The sequence below is a fragment of the Dinoponera quadriceps genome, unplaced genomic scaffold (assembly GCF_001313825.1).
Source record: "Dinoponera quadriceps isolate SergipeBrazil2010 unplaced genomic scaffold, ASM131382v1 scaffold1441, whole genome shotgun sequence".
NCBI classification, from domain to species: Eukaryota; Metazoa; Arthropoda; class Insecta; order Hymenoptera; family Formicidae; genus Dinoponera; species Dinoponera quadriceps.
The window spans coordinates 140,882-160,342 of NW_014555884.1; the positions used below are offsets into that span (position 1 = coordinate 140,882).

General features: G+C 45.0%; 1 protein-coding gene across 1 annotated transcript in view; it reads left to right on the top strand.

The window, feature by feature from the left end:
* LOC106745658 (serine/arginine repetitive matrix protein 2) overlaps positions 1–19,461 on the top strand; it is a 99,926-nt gene that overhangs the window by 71,936 nt on the left and 8,529 nt on the right. The gene's annotated exons all lie outside the window — the stretch shown is intronic.

A 19,461-nucleotide genomic window follows, 5' to 3' on the forward strand; every position in this document is an offset into this window, starting at 1 on the left:
AACCTATTTGTGGGCATGGCGGTTATTGATAAAAATTACTTGTTTTGACATCTTTTATAATTACCTGAAGTTTCTCGGTCTAATTTTAGAATACCCTATATATCTGAAATTCCAAAAAGTAAATCAGCTGATTGATCGATTAGCAGCATACGTCGTGAAATTATACGATTTTACATTAACCGAGTGAGTTTGTGGGAACATATTTATCTGATTTTAACGAACGGCTTTCACCAATTTATTTCGATTACCGATGTAATTTTAAGGCACGAACGAATTTAATATTTTATACGGCGTCGCTCTCGCGATACGCGGCGGTAATCCCTCCTTCTCTTTCTCCTTTGTGTACCAAGATACTTCCTGTTCGTTATGTCTGCCCCACTGTATCCTGATTTCATGCCGGTCGGAACACACGCGTCCGTAAGGATAAACGGGAGGAGCAGAACTCGAGAGCGGCGGTGCCGATGAAAAATGTGCCTCCCGATCGATGACTGCTTATAATCAACCTGTTCCCCGCACGCTCGTTCTTTCGAGCTATGCGAAGAAGAACCGTGTTATAATCACACCCTTGGTGGTTGTAATTTGATGTTAATAAGCACACGAAAGCTTCGATCGCTTCCATACCGTACACGACGGCGGGATGGACGCGAAACTCTAACTTAATTGCAAAGCTTTCGTAAGCGCATTGAGAGCTTTCATTCCCATTTGTGCGGAAGCGATTCGACGTAACGTTCATTCCAACGAGAATGTTGCGACGTAATACATAAAAGGGAAATCGGAGGAGTCCGGTGTATTCCGTCGAGATGTACGGAGGAAAAGATTTCTTTGGATTTAATAAAATTTCTTTAATTCGGACAAATTTGTCTTTTGGAATAGGTCGTTTGCAAACAAACGAATGTTTGTTTCAACAAACACATTATATATTATTATATATTAAAAATTCTGTTATTACATATTAAACCCAAATCAAACAAACACTAAATCCAAAGAAACCTTTCTCTCTGTGTGAATATGTGAAATAAAACATTGTAAATCCCATTTTTGCACTAAGGCTGATGTCATTACGAGAAAAAAATATAGATGTCATTTGTAATTCTGCCCAAAATAAGTTAATGAGCATAGATTTTTTGAGTGAGATAGATATGTCAGAAATGTCGACATCAGATATGTCCTCGTGAACAATATGTATATTAGATGTACACACAAAGTATACACAGAAGTATACACGAAGAATTCTCTAATCAAGTCATACATATCCACACACATTCCGGCTGTAAATTATGGCCCATACTGATTATCGATATCCCGCGTTCTCTCGAAGGTCAACAAAAACTTAAGAAAAACTTTCGATTGCTCAATCGACTGTAAAATTCTAACTTAATTATAGGCCGAGACCTCATGAATATGATATGTGAGACAAGCTCGACCAGTTGGGTTGAGGGTGACTAGGGTGAAACCGCTAACAACGGCGGAAGTCGCGCATTTTGTTTTTGGAAATATCTCAAAAGACGCAAATTGATTACAGCAAAACAGGCGTGATGTGCATTGAAACCGATCGATTACAGCGACTATAAATAGCGTCTCAACGCAATTAATGATAAAAAGACACTCGTGCTCGGAATATTGAACGAAGAAGATGTTAAATCGTTGCTACTGGGAAGCGGGGGGAGGGAGAGGGGGGTACGACATGTACATCCTCTCGTTATAAAAGTCTTTTTAAAAGTCACGAAGTTTTTAATCGTAAACTTTAAGAGCTACTATTAAAGTTAATCGACGCTAGAATTTCGTTATTGAAATATAAGCGATTAATTAAATTATGTGAAAATTAATCAATGAAGCGGAACCTTCAGAGCAATTAAGCTTCACACGTATAAAATAAATAGGAAAATCTTGCATAATAAACTAAATTATATGATTATGCATTTATATGATAATTTAATTTTAATTATGTTATTCATTGAATTATTTAATTCTTACACATGTGTTACAAATAGTTAAGAATTTAATTACATAGCATCGACGAATCCAATTTTCCTAAACGAGACGCGTGACTGACAGTCGTTGCTACACAGTGATCCATATACAGGCTGGTCAAAGGGCAAGAGGCTTGTTAACGCTGCGCCGCGGAGATAATGAATTATGTCCACGAAAAAAATGCTGGGGAACGCTGTGTGCGACCAAACCGAAACCATCGCGTGATGTTTACGAAGGAGGCGCGCGATTAAGATCTAACTGTTAAAGCTTGACGATTAAGAACATAAATTTATAACGATAAATTTTCCGCGGTTCGTTACGAGATTGAGATCGATAGCACGATTTCCAGAAAATCCTAGCAGTTTTATTAGCTCGATCAACCGTGAAATTACGCCTGATTATAGAGAAGAGCACATAAATATGAAACCCGTCACTGCGTGCTTTGAGGAATCCGAGCGGAAAAGTCGGGATACTCGCTGCTTGTTGTAATTAAAACTTATAACTGTCGAAAATCTCTAAGGGATCTAATAATTAAAGTTATCTACAACCTGCACGTATAATGTACGATGAGACTTGAATAAATTGCGTTCTACAACGGTCATTTGCCTCCCCGCATAAAACGGAATATCAAGATATAAAAATATACTTTCGAAAAGATAATAAAACACCGAATTGAAAAATACATGTCGCTACGTCGCTAATGAGAGCGAGAATGAGAGAAACAGAAGTATATCATTGAAACTAAAAAGGAACAAAATAGAACATTCGGAGCATCGGCAATTTGCTGCACGAATGTATTAAGCGGTAAATTTCAATAAATTAAGACGGTTTTACTTTATATAAAGTCTCGATCGATAAAGCTATAAATATATAAATTCACTTAAAATTAAAATACGATATTCCGATGATAATTTTGTTCCGGTCGTCGTTGACAGAGGATTTAATTTTTATTTAATTGTCTATGCAAATACGTCCATTAAGATGCATTTCGCGAAGTTGTTTCCGACACTGGGAAAAATCAAGGAGACCGGCGCTTTGCTACAAGATCGATTCGAGATATTTATACGCGCGATGCAAAAGTAATCTCGTTCTGTCCTGTAGAATCGCCAATCGATTTCAGTTTTATTGCGATGCGATCTCGACGTACGGGCCCGGGTAATCTCTTTCTGTTCCAAGGATCGATGCTTCGTTTCAGTATCGTTGTAAATGGCGCCTCATTTATGCCGGGCGTATCTACGGGCATGACGGGCATACCTCACCTATAATTAGGTTGATCGGCTTTATTTCCTGTTTACACTACTCCCGATGGTAGATTAAAGGATAAAGGAAATCTCATGCTTCTCTAGATTCATCTGGACGCACCGCGCCTTCATATCGCGTGGAATTCGCACGGAATCTTTTCTTTCAGGCTTCCTCGTATCTGAGGATACGGCGAGCACGTTAATAGGGGATGGATATCCATTGCGTTTCCGATCGCTACGTGATCGCTAGGATTTTCCGCGAATTCCTATCTCCGGCATCGGAGTCGAGTGTGTACGAAAAACTATTCGCGCAACCCATCTTCCTCAAGATGATCTTTCTACGATCGATATCGAGCGAACAACATTGAAAGTCCTTGCAGCGATGTATCCCGTTTCTAACTCGATTCTAAGAGGAGCGCGAATTCCGCCTCCCCTGACAACAGGATCGAACTGTCGCTTTAAATTTCGCGAGTCCGCAGATTCGCACACGCGAAAGCGCTTTTACGAGACGTATTATCTCGTATACATCTATATCTTCCGCATGTATCTACGCGTAAATGCGGCTTGTGACAGCTATCTTCGTGTCGTTTTACGTCACTAAAAGATCGGTCGAACGATACCTTAGTGACATAAAAAAGTAGATACCTATCAAGCGTAGTCGGCACTCTCGTACGTTTTTCGCACGCGTATCGCACTTGAGTTTGCGTGCGTGTCTCGAATGGAACACATGCACACAGCCGGCCGAGGAACACCGCTTGAAACTTACTTATGTAATTTCACGAGGCTCTCTCGAGAGGTATGCAAAATCCCGAGGAAGGGAGGGAGCGGGAGAGAGAGAGAAAGAGAGAGAGAGAGAACTGTAACAGTCGCGCGACAAGTCTCCCCTACGCTCCCGCTGTTTTACGACACAGGACCAGACGAGAGTGCGGGGTCCTTCGGTCCTTCGTTAACCCTTTCGGTGCGCCGGGATTATCAGTCTCGTTAGTCGGGGAGGCGCTTGGCGTCAACAAAAAATCCTTCTCGCGTTTGACGCGCGACAGTAAAACGCAATTGACGACCGGCTGTTGCGCTATCTATACGGTCGTTTAAGCGACAATTGATAAGTCTCGATAATGGAGAAGGCGATGTAAATTATCGGACAAGTGCGAGCAGTTAAAATCGTGGCGGGAAACCAAAGGTCCGGTAACATTCTCGGGAGTTGCTCAATCGGAATGTCAGATTCTTTAATAAAGTGCGTCTTCTTCATTCATTTTTAGCAAAGAAATTCACTTGTTGCAACTCCCTATTCTTAAATGCAGCTGTCACGAACGAAGTGAATTTCTCTATCAAACTGAATGTATTATTATGGTTTAACACTCGCAACATATTGCGCATTTTGAAATGGCACTAGTAAATGCGCGATTCTTCAACGTGTTCCTTCCCGTATTGAAACGAAATTAAGTAAAAGAGTAACGTGCTTTCATTCATCAGCTGAGAAACGAGTGTTGGACACGGACAATCTCCTCAAAAATACTCACGCATATTCTCGTGTACTCGTCATATTCTTTCGTTTAATAAACTGCGCATGCCTGAGAATGCAAGAAGCATGCATAAAAATGAAAGAATGGGTTAAAAAACAGGCCATACGAAGAATAAAAAAAGAGTGAAATATCTCTGTAAAGGTGCCGGAGGTAATGAACCTAAACCAATTTCTCATTTCGCATACCATCCGCATAAAACACTACTTCGAAAAAAGTAAAATTCCAGATATAAATGCGTGGAAATCAGTAAGCCCCGATGAAGGCAGTTAAGCATGTTTTCCGCATAGAATCCGTGATCCTATGGGAAATAAAAATTGATTCGGGAAAAAAAGACGCGCCTGTTCGCTCGATCGCTCGCCCATAAATATTGTCTTCCGCCACGTTGTCGGTCGGTTACGTCGGCATTAAAATCGGAGCAGCGAGAGGGAGAGCAGGTTTGAGCACCGCCGTGTGCCTCCTCCTCCTCATCCTCCTCGTCGTCGCTTACGAAGAAGAAGCTACTCGCGGAATGCGAAACACTCGGCAGTTAATCGGAAGCGTGAAGCACGAAGGGCAGAAAGCGACCAGCCGTCTGATTATCGGTCTACTTGGCCTACCAGATGCAAATGGAGCACTCGGGACACGCGGAGGAAGTCCTCGTGCGCGGCGAGGATATTACGCTAGGTCGAGAATAGATCCCAAGGTCGTTTGGCAGCGATGCCACCCGTGCATCCTTCTTGACGACCTCGTCGTCGAGGCTCAGCGTTGCGTTGTGTTGCCTCGCGGCCGGACGAGCTGATGCATCGTTGCGGATTCGCCGAGCTGAACACGTGCTCGCTCCGGTCGAACTCGTTTGATCGGTGATATCGTTAATACGGAATACGAATTCAACGTCGACACGGAAAAAATTATCCGACAGGATCCCGGGATACCGATCCCAGCATACCGGTCGATCGACGTTTGCGCATCGACACGTAATACACGCATACTCCAAGAGTGACTAATCGTATTTGCATGCCGTCGTCCTCGTCGATCGGTAGGGCTTGCTTTATGTACGTGCGCTGTTTAATGGTCGCCGTTGGTGCGGTCGGTTCTGATATGAGGGTTAATACGCGAGCTGCCGCGCGTTCCTTCAAGCGACTTAATTTTTCGCAAAAATTAGTTTTCTTAATCGTTTGAAAAAAAAAAAAGAAAAGAAACAGTTTTTTTTTTCGAAAAATTGCTTGTTTGCAACTTAAATGATGTGTTAAATAAATTTTAATGTCCATTATATTAATATAATTTAGCAGGTTAAGTAATCTTATTTTTGTTAAAAATGTGTCCATGTCCCTTGTAATGTTTTCACCACATACTCGATAACAATTAAATGTTATAATTATATTATATTATATATCTTAATCACATAATCATCATTTATCACTGCGAATATCTTTGCATTATTAGGCGATACAAAAAAAATTTTACAGGAAAAGAAATTAATTTTTTTTATAAAAAGCGATGTGAAAAAGAATAATATCGGGGGATGACGTTAACGTTTAGACATCGAGATTCGATATCGAACACGTGGTAAAAGAATTAGAGGAATGCACGACATAAAGTTGTTTTTTGCGAAAAGAAATTAAATCTATCGAAGGAATGCGTGGCAGCTCAAGGATTAACCCTCGCGGCTATTTGCATGATAATTTAACGTTCTCGTTAAGAAAAGATCAAAGAGCAATGTACAATTTAATGTCACGCGTGATCTATTTTATCAGGACAAATATTATATTAGACAGTCTCCTCCAGATCGAATATTTGATAGCGTCGATAATATATTATATTTATCAAATGCTCGATAAGACGCAAGATAAATTTAGCTCGCAAGAACTGCAAACTAGCCTCGCTCGAAACGCGTACGCAACGCAATCGCGCAATGCCGCCCTCCCCCCTCCCCCCTCTTTCTCTTTCTAGCTCTATTTCTCTCTTGGTATTATCGGGAGCATTAATAATTGCACTTGATTGGCCGTAGACAAGACGAACCACGAAGTTGATTTCAAAGAGCGCATTGCACTCGCGCCTGATTGCAATCAAGTTCTCGTACAGTTTCTGCTATGTGCACATAATATACACAACACGGATTATGATGTTCACGAGGATCACTGCATTTTATACCTATTATTAAACGCGTCGTCGATCCTAGATAAAAAGGGCGTACAACATACACCGTGATTTAATCTAATTTCTCGTGTGCGCAATTAATAAAAAATATTCGCGCGGCGCTCGTATCTCCCCGTCTCAGGAAATTGAAGCCGACATACTGATTGTCTCAATCAAGTTCGATCCGTGATTATTGACTACGAAACGCTCTTATGATATAATACTTCCTTCAATTACTTAATTCGTTAAATAAAACATGAGCTTACAAAATGCAACAGGAGCGTACTGGAACATCCTTCACTATCGCGACGTTATCGCCGCGTAAGAGTCCATGTTCTAATTATACGGGAAATATGCAATTTGCTCAAAGCGACTTCTCATAATAATGATAAACGCACTGTAAGTGCAAGCTCGTGCTCGACAGCTGTTGCGCTTCAGCTCAATTTAACATATTAGGTTGGTGCATATGAAATGTCGGATTCTTAAGTGATTGTATAAAACTGTATATCTTTCTTCAAAAGCTGTTTATTCAATCAAAGTATGCTCCATTCGCTTCAATACACTTCTCCCAACGAGATTTTAAAGCGTAGATGCCTGTCTTAAAAAAATTTTGGTCTTTAGAATTAATAAACTCTGATATCGAGTTTTTTAGACTGTCTTCATTTTCATGGTGTTTGCCTCTTAAAAACAGCTCTAAATGCTTGAAAAAATGAAAATCGGTCGGCGAGAGATCCGGTGAATATGGTGGATGCTGCAAAACTTCATATTCCAGTTCGTTCAGTTTCGCAATTGTTTTGTGCGATGTGTGCGGCCGAGCGTTGTCATGGAGCAGTAGCGGGCCATGCCGATTCACAAGCGATGGGAGTACAATTTGGTGTCTCAATATCGTTGTATGGTCAACTTTCATCCTGATAGCAAGTTCCCTCGTGGATACGGCTGGATCCGCTTCCACTAGAGCCTTCAGGTCATCATTATTCACAGACGTTTTGGGTCTTCCGCGCGGCTCATTTTGCAGTGAAAAATCGCCAGTCCGAAATTTTTCGAACCAACGCTGCACTTTCCGATTGTTAACCGTATTCTCCCCAAACGCTTGGTTTATGTTGCGTGCAGCTTTTGCAGCACTATTACCAAGTTTGTACTCATATAAGAAAATGACGCGAATGTCGGCAGAATTCATATCGGTAATAAACTCAAAAGAAATAAAAAAGGGAAGACCTTCGAGAAAACCTATTTTGTTGAAATGAGTCTCTGGCAATGGACAATACGAGTATGAATGAGGTTATGCCAAATACAAAAGTATAACGAAAACAGGGAGGAAAACGTCCGCATGTAAAGAGAATGCGACATTTCATACGCACCAACCTAATAAATAAAACAGACGAGAGCTGTGTTCCAATTTGCATCGATACGTTGTGCATGGAAAAAAAAGAGAAGAAAAGCTAATCGAAGAGTAAATTCAAGAAATAAACGTTCGTTAAAACGAATCCAAACGGAATGTCAAATATTAAAGAGTAAATAAAAAAATGAAAATGTATGAAAAATGAAGACAAACGTTTGTTACAAAAATCAAATTAATTGTCGCATAGCGGAATGAGATCAGTCAATAAGAGTATCATATATGACGAAAACGCGACCGAACCTATAACCGTTCCTTGCGCAAGCTCTAACCGTGTGAATAATTTCGCAGTATCGTCGAAGTAAATCCTCGAGACAACTCCGCCTTCCTTTCCCGTCCTCCGAGGGCCGAAGCCACCGATCGTTCGTTTCGCACCTTGCCGGCAAATTGGATCCGCCGAAGAGTCGTGTCTACGTCGCTCGCGGACACCGGCGTCTTTTTGCGGTTTAAATCGGGGTCAATTTGAAAGTTAAACGAACTCTCTCGCGGGCTCTCTCTCTCCCTCTCTTTGTCTCTCTTTCTCGGCCGGCCCTTGAAAATCCCAATTTAGACGGACGGGGTCGGTACCTTTGATGGCGCAACCACGGCGGAGGCGCCTGGAACTTTAAATATCACCCTGTTACCGGATATTCTTCACGCCTTCACGCTCCTTCGCATACTTTGTTTTCACTGTTGCTCAATATAGCACAGCCATATCTTGGCGATAACGATTTAAGCTCCGGTAGTTTTGATTTTGACACGCGTTTTCGAGATACCATCACCATCTTAGCCCTTCCGGGAAATAACATTTCTTCTGTTGATAACTTTCTGATAGACAACTTTTTCATAAACAAAGACCTTCGGCTGAAATCTCTCAGAACCGCGAAGAAGATACGAGAATAATCCCGATGTCGACGACGACCGTGTATCTCCTTGAAATATTTCCACCCGCGTTCAAACCCCCCTTCCCTCGGCGGTTCCTTCCACCTCGCGCCTCTCACGAATGTTAAAACGCTCGATCCCTTTTTTTCTTTTCTCGCGTAAGAGCAGGTTTGCGGCTTGCACTTTGCATGCGCGGAGTCGTTCTTACGCCGCACGGATTCGCCCCTGCGGGTCTCCCCCGAAGATCGCTCGATAATGCGAGAGGCGCGACGGCGCCGCCCGATTTGGTGCGACCGCGCCGGAGAAGTCGTTCTTTTAGACGCCGGAAATTATCAGGCGCGGCCAATAAACGATTTGGCACTTGTAATTGCGCTAAACGCGCGCACCTGTAAGACCGTAAGCACGGCTTTGCCCGCCGAGAAATTCCGCGTCCACGGTCGATACGATCGCGGAGAGTAATTTCCCACTCGATACTGATTCCCTTTAGAGACACGACTCTATATCACACGAATAATTAATTTCGCGGTTAATCGCACCCGAGGGTCCTGTTTAATCGGGCCTAAAGAAACTTCCTCTTTACGTCTACAGGACTGAGTAAACTACACGTGATGATGTAAGCATCTCCCTTTCATCCTATATATTCGACATGAGGAAATTCACGTAGGAATAATTATGATAAGTCAGTGTACAGATTCGTGATATGTTATCGTTCGCGCGCTAAGCGATCAAGGATCCAATAGTCCCGAGCCGAGCGATGCGCGAATAGATAAAAAGTGTCCCATGAATTAATTAAACGCACGCCTCAAGAGCTTATCTAACGACGCGAGGTCATCAAGCTTTGAAAATTTCATTATCGAAGCAACGACACATAAAAGAGACGGAACCGCGATATCGCCGAAGCCACGCGTGAAACACTCGATTATTCTTGAATTTCTGACTGCGTGTGTATCCGCTTCCGGTGATCGACGGTCGCATTATTGTCACGTTCCACGATATAGGAGGCAAAAAACCGGCGCTCCGCGAATCAGCAGACGGATTGAAGACAGTTTGACGGTAATAAGCACACCGCAAAACAAATTTGTGAGAGATGCCACTGAGACCATCTGCATATCCGCTCGCTCGTTCGCACGCGTTACTGTTCGTTATTATTCTTTACGATGATTGCAACGCCCGACGATTCCGGAATACGGCGTACGGAAACGGCCGTTTTATATTACTCGCACGAATGAAATGCGTAATAGTCATAATGGTATTTAAGGAAATAATGGTATTAAATAATGGTATTTAAGAATCACTTAACCAGTTTTCATGGCTGGTTCATTATGGACGCGCGAGTCGGCTGTACGATTATCCCGACGCCCGGATGGATATTTATTTGATTCGTCGAGCGAATCGAGGTGTATTAAATACCCGCACTCGCGCGTAATTAACATGTTGTCTCGGTCTCGAGGGAAAAAAAATTTAACTATGGCGTTGCGTTCGCTCGTTTGTTCATATCACGTAAATACGCATTTCGTTTCCGCGATTAAGGCAATTAGGTCCGTCAAACCACTTTCTTTCTTGCTTACTCGTAAATTTTAGCTGCATATTAATGGAAATATCTATATTATGCAGAGGCCCTTTAATGTCGTTATTAAAAATCCGGCATTTTATGGATCAACAACCTTAATATCCGAGATCTTCGACTTCAAGCGGCTCCTCGGACACCGGGGACAAACGGGAGAAACAACAAATGGAGAAATAACAAACCGACTGAACGAACGTCAAAGCGATTAATGTTATTCCGGAAATCTAGCGACTTCACCCGGCACCTACCACTTTGAATACACTTCTCGTTTTAAATTCTCACGTGGAAAACAGCCAAGGAAAATAGACGAGCAGGTGCGAGCCAATGCGACATATCATTACGCGAAAAGAAGAAGCTCTCCTCGCGCTTTTCCGCTAAAGGGGAATGTTCTCGAGCGACCGGTCCATCATTGTCAAAAAAGTGAGAAGCTACATCAGATGATGAGAGAACGACATATCGACTGTCGTTGCGCTCGAACGCGGATATCGAGACATCTGATTATCGAATTAAAGAACCAACTGGTTCTAGACGCTAAAAAAATCAACGAGCCAATCTGTCAATTAAATCTACGACGAAAGTAACTCCACACGCGCTTCTCTTCCATCGCTTGTTATTCTAAAAAATGCACTCGATAATTTACTGATCGATTGATTTGTTATATTAGAGGGGATCGTGATGTCGTTTGATTTTTCTTCCTCTCCTCGGAGAAATCGTGCGTCATCGCTTACCTCCGTATTCGCAGACGACGGGATGGAATGTGACGTGCACCGAAATTCAACTTACAAACGACGAATCGTAATATATCAACGTTAGTTACGCGTCGTTGCGATTTTTGCACGACTCGAGAGTGTTTGAGGTATCGCATCTCGCCGATGCGTATGCACACATACACACAGTAGAAGACACGGACAACTTGAACGGCGAAATAAAACCGAGCGAAAATACCACACGTATTTTGTTAAAGATACAACCGTGAACCACGTGACGTCTCAATGCGCGCTCGCCATTACATGCGGCGATGGGGAATGGAAAAATGAGTCCGCGCTCGCTTCATATAGCGCGTGAGGAATTGCGGTGCCTCAGCTTCTTGCTGATAAACGAGATGGAAGTATGCGCTAAGAACTTCACCGCGAAGTTATCTCGCGCTTCTCATCGGATGCACACGCGAGCGAAAGGATAAATCCACCTGGCGGCAAGAAAGAGTGCGTTAATAAAAGTAATAGAAGCGGCGCAATTAAGTGCGGCTTAGCGATGCTTCTTCCTCTTGTAACACCCGACGAGTTTGACCTCACTTCGATCGAAGTTAAAGAGTGAATCGCTGCATTTCGCGTTATACGTTAATTGACAGTAAATTCGCTCGCCGATCATCTTGCATCGCCATTGATAAGATCGTTTTTTTGTTTAATTCATCTTCAAATTCATTCCGCTCGTTCCCGATCGTTCGTCGATTCTTGCCACGACGTTAACAATATATAATTCTTATCTTCAATATATAATAATTATATAATATAACAAATAATTCAATCTATCGAATCCGCTGTATGTACGGAAATACACGTTTCACGCGCTTCATCCCGTAGACGCGGATTGCAGTCGACGGCAAGTTGAAAGCGGTAACTACAATGAGCGATCTTGCCGGAGGTGTCTGGATTCACCGGGCGCTACGTTCCTCCGCGAAGACAGGTGCCGAGCTCGATGGTTATTGTTTAAGCAAACGGATAGTTGAAAATAGCTACGAGGCGATCCGCATTACATATGCGCACGGATCTTAAGGCGCTCCAGTCAAAGCCTGGTTAAGATGACGCGTGTCGTGAGGCATTGCGTTACGACTGCCGTTGTTACATTCAGTGAAACTAACGATAAAACGTTGCAAAATAATTGACCGTTTCCGGACTTTTAAACCACTCTGCATATTAATGTCTAATTTCGTCTCTCTCTTTATCTATCTATCTATCTATCTATTTCTCTCTCACATATACACTTAATGTTACGTTAATCGTGATTTAATTGGAGATTATGAAGAAATAATTTCATCCGCTTACAGCGGATTGCTCGGACTCTGGCTTGAGTATTTCTATGTAAATCAAGCTCCTCTGGTGCACTCACTTCTGGAAGGAGCTTTCAGGAAGAGAGAGGATCGCATCGCAGCGAGATAGCATCGCCGACCGCGGCAGTAGGTTGCTATCGGTTTCCACGGGAGAAACGAAACACGCGGTCCCTGGCTAATTATCTTAAATACTTAATTTGTACCCCGCGGAATTCAAGGCTTTCGCTGCCGCGCGCGCAGCTTCAAAGACGGAAACATGTGAGAATCGCGTTGCGAGAAGGTGGCCGCGGAGATCAGCTTCGATAAGGGCGGATTTATTTGCACGAGCCGATGATTATTTTGGGTCACCACGTTCCCGGGGTCTTGCTCTTGTCGACCATAGCGACGCCCGGTTTTCAGACCGGGAATCTCGTGGAAGAAAGAAGCGCGACAAAGAAACAATTTCCTCCCGCGATACCGAACGACATGCGTGAAAATGTTGCAATACCACCGATATAGATATTTGTCTTTTAATGTCGGGTATTTTGGTGTCGATATTTTCTTTCGATATTCGTGCCCACATCAGTACTACTTTGCTTCGACATCTTTGCTTTTGTCATTTTTTTACTCAGTCGATCTTCAAGATATCGTGTATTTTTACTTCATGAAAATTAGTGTAACATGCAACTTGCGTTTCCTCAGGATTCTCGTTACGTTAATTTCACGGTTATTTATCGATTGCTAAAGTAAAAGGAAAGCGATCCCGAGATTTTTACAAGTGTCCGGGGTCGAAAGGAGTGTAGAGACGGTGCGGAAAACAGAGACGCGAATACTCGTACGGTTCCGTTTATACCGAGGCATTCCGATAAGTAAGCGGCAATAATCATGATAATAAGCACGTCGTGTATGTAGCCTGTTTCTTTCTTCAACAGATACTTCCCTTATAGTGCGCGACGCGCACGGCTAGGCTGCTATGTTAATCTGCGCGAGGTGTGCACTCGCGACTTTTTCGTGTAAAATAACGCTTGACCTCCCCTCGAGAAAATCTGTTATCTACTTCCTGCACTACTTTGAAATCATGTACCGCTCCGAGCGCAGATGCTTATCGACGTCATAAAATAACCCGCGGGGCGGGACTTTAAATCGGATTATGCCATCGTTCCCACGACCAACGCGGTTGTCCGGCGTGAAGTCGCCGAACAACTGTATCGGAAAACCGTTTCCCTCCTTTCGATTCGACCGGTACTCAATCGCCGCTCTCACTCGTGATACGACGACTCCCTGTTGCGGAGACCCGCCGGAGATTACGGCGAGAGTGTCGTCTCCCGCGCACCCGACTCCGCCGCTCGGTTATTTTTGCGCGATGTAAATGATCGGCCGACTTGAAAGAGCCCCCCCCCCCCCGTCTCCGCGCGCGAGTTCTCAACGAGAGGGAATACCGACGGTGCAGACGGCACTTGGATATTTTATACTCGACACGCGTAAGTTTGTTTCGCCAAATAATCGATCTTAATAAAAAGTTTTCGCCGGAAAGTCTATAATCAATTGGACGCATGTCCGTTACGGTCGGCTCACCGTTAAAAGTCGGACATAATGAGCAGTACTTATCGCTACCGTAAATTGCCGCGTTACCGCGCGCTATACACACAGATATCCCGCATAACGCGAATTGCCGCGCGTCAAACATCCATTTTCTGCCCCGCGAGCCCATAATTCGTTCACCCCGCGGCCTCCGCCCGATCACGACTGGCTATTCCCATGAGAGGGGCTTGATAATACCTGCAGGAGGTGCAAAAAGGGATGTGCGAACATCAGGCAGCGTCATTTACTTTTATTTCAACGACCTTCGCTCGAATTGGACGTTTTCTCGCGGACGAGCGAAATGTGGCGCGGACTATTAGTTTAATCAGAGAGACACCCGTGTATTTGCATTTTATATTCAGCACGGCTAACAATATGGAGGATAATAACAATCGTAATAAAGTCCGCCTCGCTCATCGGCCGCCAGGCGACGGGAAAATATCACTGTGCCGTTTTAAACGATATCGAGAGAAGTCGCGTAAAGCAGCAACTGTGGGAATTGCAAAATGAATATCCGATAACTTTAACGCTCCTGCGAATCTTATAAATATAAAATAATGACCGGCTAATGTGAGAATTTTTGGGATATGTACCTGTCTGTGTGCGAGCATTGTCTCGTCGACGCCCGACGACTCACCGACTTATAATAACGCGCGCGCGACATCGTGCATGTAAACATACACACAGCTTGACTTACGAAGAGAACATTTATTCCCTACTACCGCTGAAAATATTTTCGGCAAGCGTCCTCCGATCCGATTATAAATAAGCACTCGAAGTTCCACGATTCGCTCGTCTATTTCGACACGTCGAAAGTGAAGCTATTCTCGGAAGTTCGCGGCTCCGCTCTCGGATTTCTCGTAAGTTTTAAATAGGGTAACGTCGAGCAAATTTCTGTAAACTAAGCGAGCCTTCAGCCGCTAACGCGTAATCAATTATTCCGATACCGCGAATAGCAGTGTGGGCGATCGTTCCCGCATCGACTAAGACGTCTTCTCAATATGGAGATACCTGCCAATTCCGTTAACACTCATCCGCTCTCTTCCGACCGTGCAAGACACTCCGCGTCGTAGGAAGCGATGGAGAGTGCGAAAATGTAACGGGGCGAGTCGGCCCACGCAATTGATAAGTGGGGCGTCCCTTGATGAGACGTGATTCCAGACCAACCTTTACCCATCGCGATAGATAGTAAACGTACATAAATTAACACGCGATCGAGGCGAGCAGCGTCAGAGATAAGCGAGAGAGAGAGAGAGAGCGGTTATGGCGGCTCGCGGGACACCCGGGGCAAGTCGAGTCCCGGCGACCGGACGACGCACGATCCAATAAAACTGAACGAGTCGAATAAATAGCGATAAAGTCCGCTAAAGGTTTTGTTCTCCTCGGCACTTTAACGTGCCCGCTCTCGCGTTTCGTGACGCGCGACGCGAGGAGGAGAATTCGAAAGGCAATGGCTGCGTTCAGCAAAAAAAGGCAGGAATCTCGTGTCGAACGAAAACGAATTTCGTCCCTCGTACCACGACGTTTCGATCACGGTGCAGTGTCAAACAGCAGCAGGGGGTTGTTCCGTCGACTTTTATGTTTAATTGACCGGCGAACTTACCAAGGAGCGCGGGCTGTCACATAAATACATCCGGCCGATTCCCACCGGTCGATCCCGGGATGGCAAGATTCTCGAATTCTTGTTCTCAGCACGAAGCGGTCTGCTTTTTTACGATTTCCGCGCACATGTGTGTCTCTTACATGACGATGGAAAACTGATGTTTCTCACCCCGCGTGTCGCTTGCGTATCATCGGTGGACGCGTAAATTCGTGAGGTATCTCGAGGAAGGTTCATTGATCGTCACATGGAGATGTTTCTACGACGCTTGCTCACGATTTCCGACTTACAGAACTCCCAAGAGGAAAATTGCCTAGCTTATCCGACGTTGTCGTACTTCGAACTTTCGAGAAGCCGAAATGGAGCTGTTGACTTCTGGGAATACAATTTGGACGAAATAAAATTAATAGTGACGTAGAATGAAATTATAGCGGGTATTACATAAAAAATACAACTTTAGAGAGCTCTAAATGTTGCGTTTAATGCCTCGCTCGAAAGAGTGTAAAAACGCTTCTAAAATACAAAATTAAAAACGACGCAGGCGAGGTGATAAATAAAAACCTCGTATCTCCGCGGTCGTAATCCCAGAACCAGGTTTTAGTAGAACGTATCTATCTTCGGCCATGTCCTTACGCACATAAAACACACGCATGTAACCGAGATGTATCTAGATACATAAATTATATCCCGAATCAGGTATTCTCGTTGTTTTTCGAGCTATCGCAGCCGAGGTGCCTTTCGAAATATCATTTCGATCAACAAGAAGAACCGATACATAATAATTAAAAAATTCTTCTCGGTTTAATCCGGTATTTGCTTTGACATCAAAATTTTTATACTCCGAAATAATTTATTCGATCGTAAAATAAACCCTCCCACCTGTATTCTCTCCGTAACGCGCGAGTAAATCTCACGGACGAGATATGATGCAACCCGGACGACACTTCGGACCCTTCGGCACCTTGCGTTCGATTTATCGGGGGGTAAAGGGTTGAAATCCGTGAGAACCGTTTTTCCACGGGCGTCACCGGCCCGGATTCGGGATGAAGTTCCCGTTCGACACTTTATCGGCATCCAATCTGGGTGGATTCTCGTTAAAATTGGACACGGTATTCGTCCCAATTCGGCCCATCGTACATCAGACCCGTGTGCACACGCACATACACACGTGCAAGCACAGGGTGCCCCCCCTGCACACCCTCGGACCTCGCTAACGCGTACATCAACACACCTCCATGCGCGACTCTTCCTCTCAGGTCGTCTCATTCTCGTGACTGGCCGTTACAACATAATTCAAGTCGCCGACGCGAGCACAAATATTATGATAGACGGCCGTTTATGCGCGGCGCACGTTCCGAAGGGTCCACGTCGGCGGCAACGCGGGAGGGGGAGAAGCAGAGGGTTTGGGACAGACTTACTCTCGAGTTCCATTCTCCGGCCGACCCATCTCATTCAGGTCGAAGGGACGAACTTGGGTCTTCTCTCGCGGTGGAAGCGGCGGGGCCGAGGGCGGCTATGGTGGGTGACCAGTGGGCGTTCGAAGGAATGCCTCTAAATAATCCTACGGAGGTGGTATCCGCCCCGAACACCCGCGGCCGTAACTCTCACCCTTCTCTCTCCTTTTCCCTCAAGGTTCTCAGATTTTCGCCCTATGGGAATTCTCTCGGCCCAACAGCCGGGAGTCGCCGTTGCGACGTGCGAATGAAAGCGGGAACCGTCGGCCAGGCGATACTCGTGATGAAAACCGGCACGAATCGACGCTGCCAGGCCTGTGTGGGCGGACGAGCGAATCGAAGGCCCTGACACTTTGGGGATTTGCAGTTTCGAAACTCTGAGAGCTCGTCGGGATCTGCGAAAGTGCTGTGAAGTCGAGTGCACTACTTCATTCTCTGATGAACGGGAGAATATAATAATTCGCCGACGAGTGCGCGGAAAAAAGAATCAGCTCCCACAGATACGAACTGGCTGGCCATGTAATACCGTTTCAAATAAATAAATCACGGATGCAAACAATGCGGACAACCACATCCATGTTTACAAGTTATGCCATTTAATGTGACGTTTCACGGTCTTTACTCCCCTTCCTCCTCTGCCATCACAAACCGTCATACAAGACTAACAAATCCTCCTGCGATGCGAATTGTTGAACGGCCCATAGCTAAATTTCAGTTATGTTATATGGACAGTGTTAAAATTGAATCGTAGCGTTATCGGGACGATGTCTACCGCCGTTTTTCAATTGCAACATTGTCGGGACGGCTCGCATTACATCCGCGCGATGCAACGCTGATACGGGGAACCATACCGCGCGAACGATGTTATTCGGGGTTCCCGTAACACAGATTACACGGCGAATCCGGCTCGCAGCAGGGCGCTCGTCACACGGGATCTCCCCCGTGAGCAAGGTCTGGCGCGTGACGCCGGACGAAAACGACTATCGCGCGGTCGACAGGGTTAAGAAGACAATTCGACGGCGGGAAGATTACCGCTCCGCGGCGCGCCGCTAAAGAAGCACCGGCACACCATGGTAATATGTCTTCTCGCGTGGTAGACACTGACGTCGTATTTCGCGTGCTTTACGAGCGCGGTTTCTTCTGACATCGTCGAAACGAGAATACACTAAGCGCGCGGTCCCGCCGGACAGTTCGCAACCTCAGACCCAAGCTCGTAAATCCGCTCGTTCGAATATCCGGCCGTCATCGAACGGCGGAGAAACCTCCACGTTTCACCAGAATTAACGGCGGGTTTAATCGGGGGAGGGGAAATCGCCTCCGTCTGTTTCATACGCGAATTTCGGGAATCAAAATACGTGTCTACACGGGCCCGCGTCATATTATTTCCCTCCCTTCTCGAGCGTCCTCGTTTCCTACGCGCGGCTCGCGAGATGTAATAAATCGGTAACATCAAAGACAGGTAGTAATGACCGCGCGCATCGCATGCTAAATTCAGTTGCATTCCCATCTGGACGCGGGTACGACGAGATCGTCATATACGCCGCGAGTGGAAGGATACATCCGTTCCTCCTTTTTGGGCGTGCAAATCTCCTCGAGCACCGAACACGCGTTCACCGATTGCGTCGTCTCTACTTCTAGAGCGCGCATCCGGCAAGCGGGAAACGACCGAGCATTGACCCGTGTGTGATCCCGTCCGGCTTGATTTTCCGCGCAAAATTACGATTTTCGAGTCGGACGTTTAACGGAAACCCGCCTCCCCTCTGCATCCGCGTGCGCGAGTCTTTATGACTCATTTCCCGGCTCTGTCGTCTTCTAATTCCGTCAGTTGCGCGCGTGCCGATACCCCGGCGAGAATTGATCGCGTTGTAAAATCTAACAAAACGTCCGAATTGAAACGAGGAGCGAGCGATCGCGATAAATGCGCGTATAAACCCACTCTGATACTTCATAGCAAATATTTACTTGGACGTAGCATTTGTTTTTTTCCAGTTTATTGTTCACTAAAAACGATTATTTCCTATTTGGGAGGAAAGCAGGACACCGTGCCGGGCGCGATGAGTGTCCGAGGATGTCGCGAGTGAGCACGGTATGGTCGATATTCGAAATTAAAAATTCAATCCGATAATTTA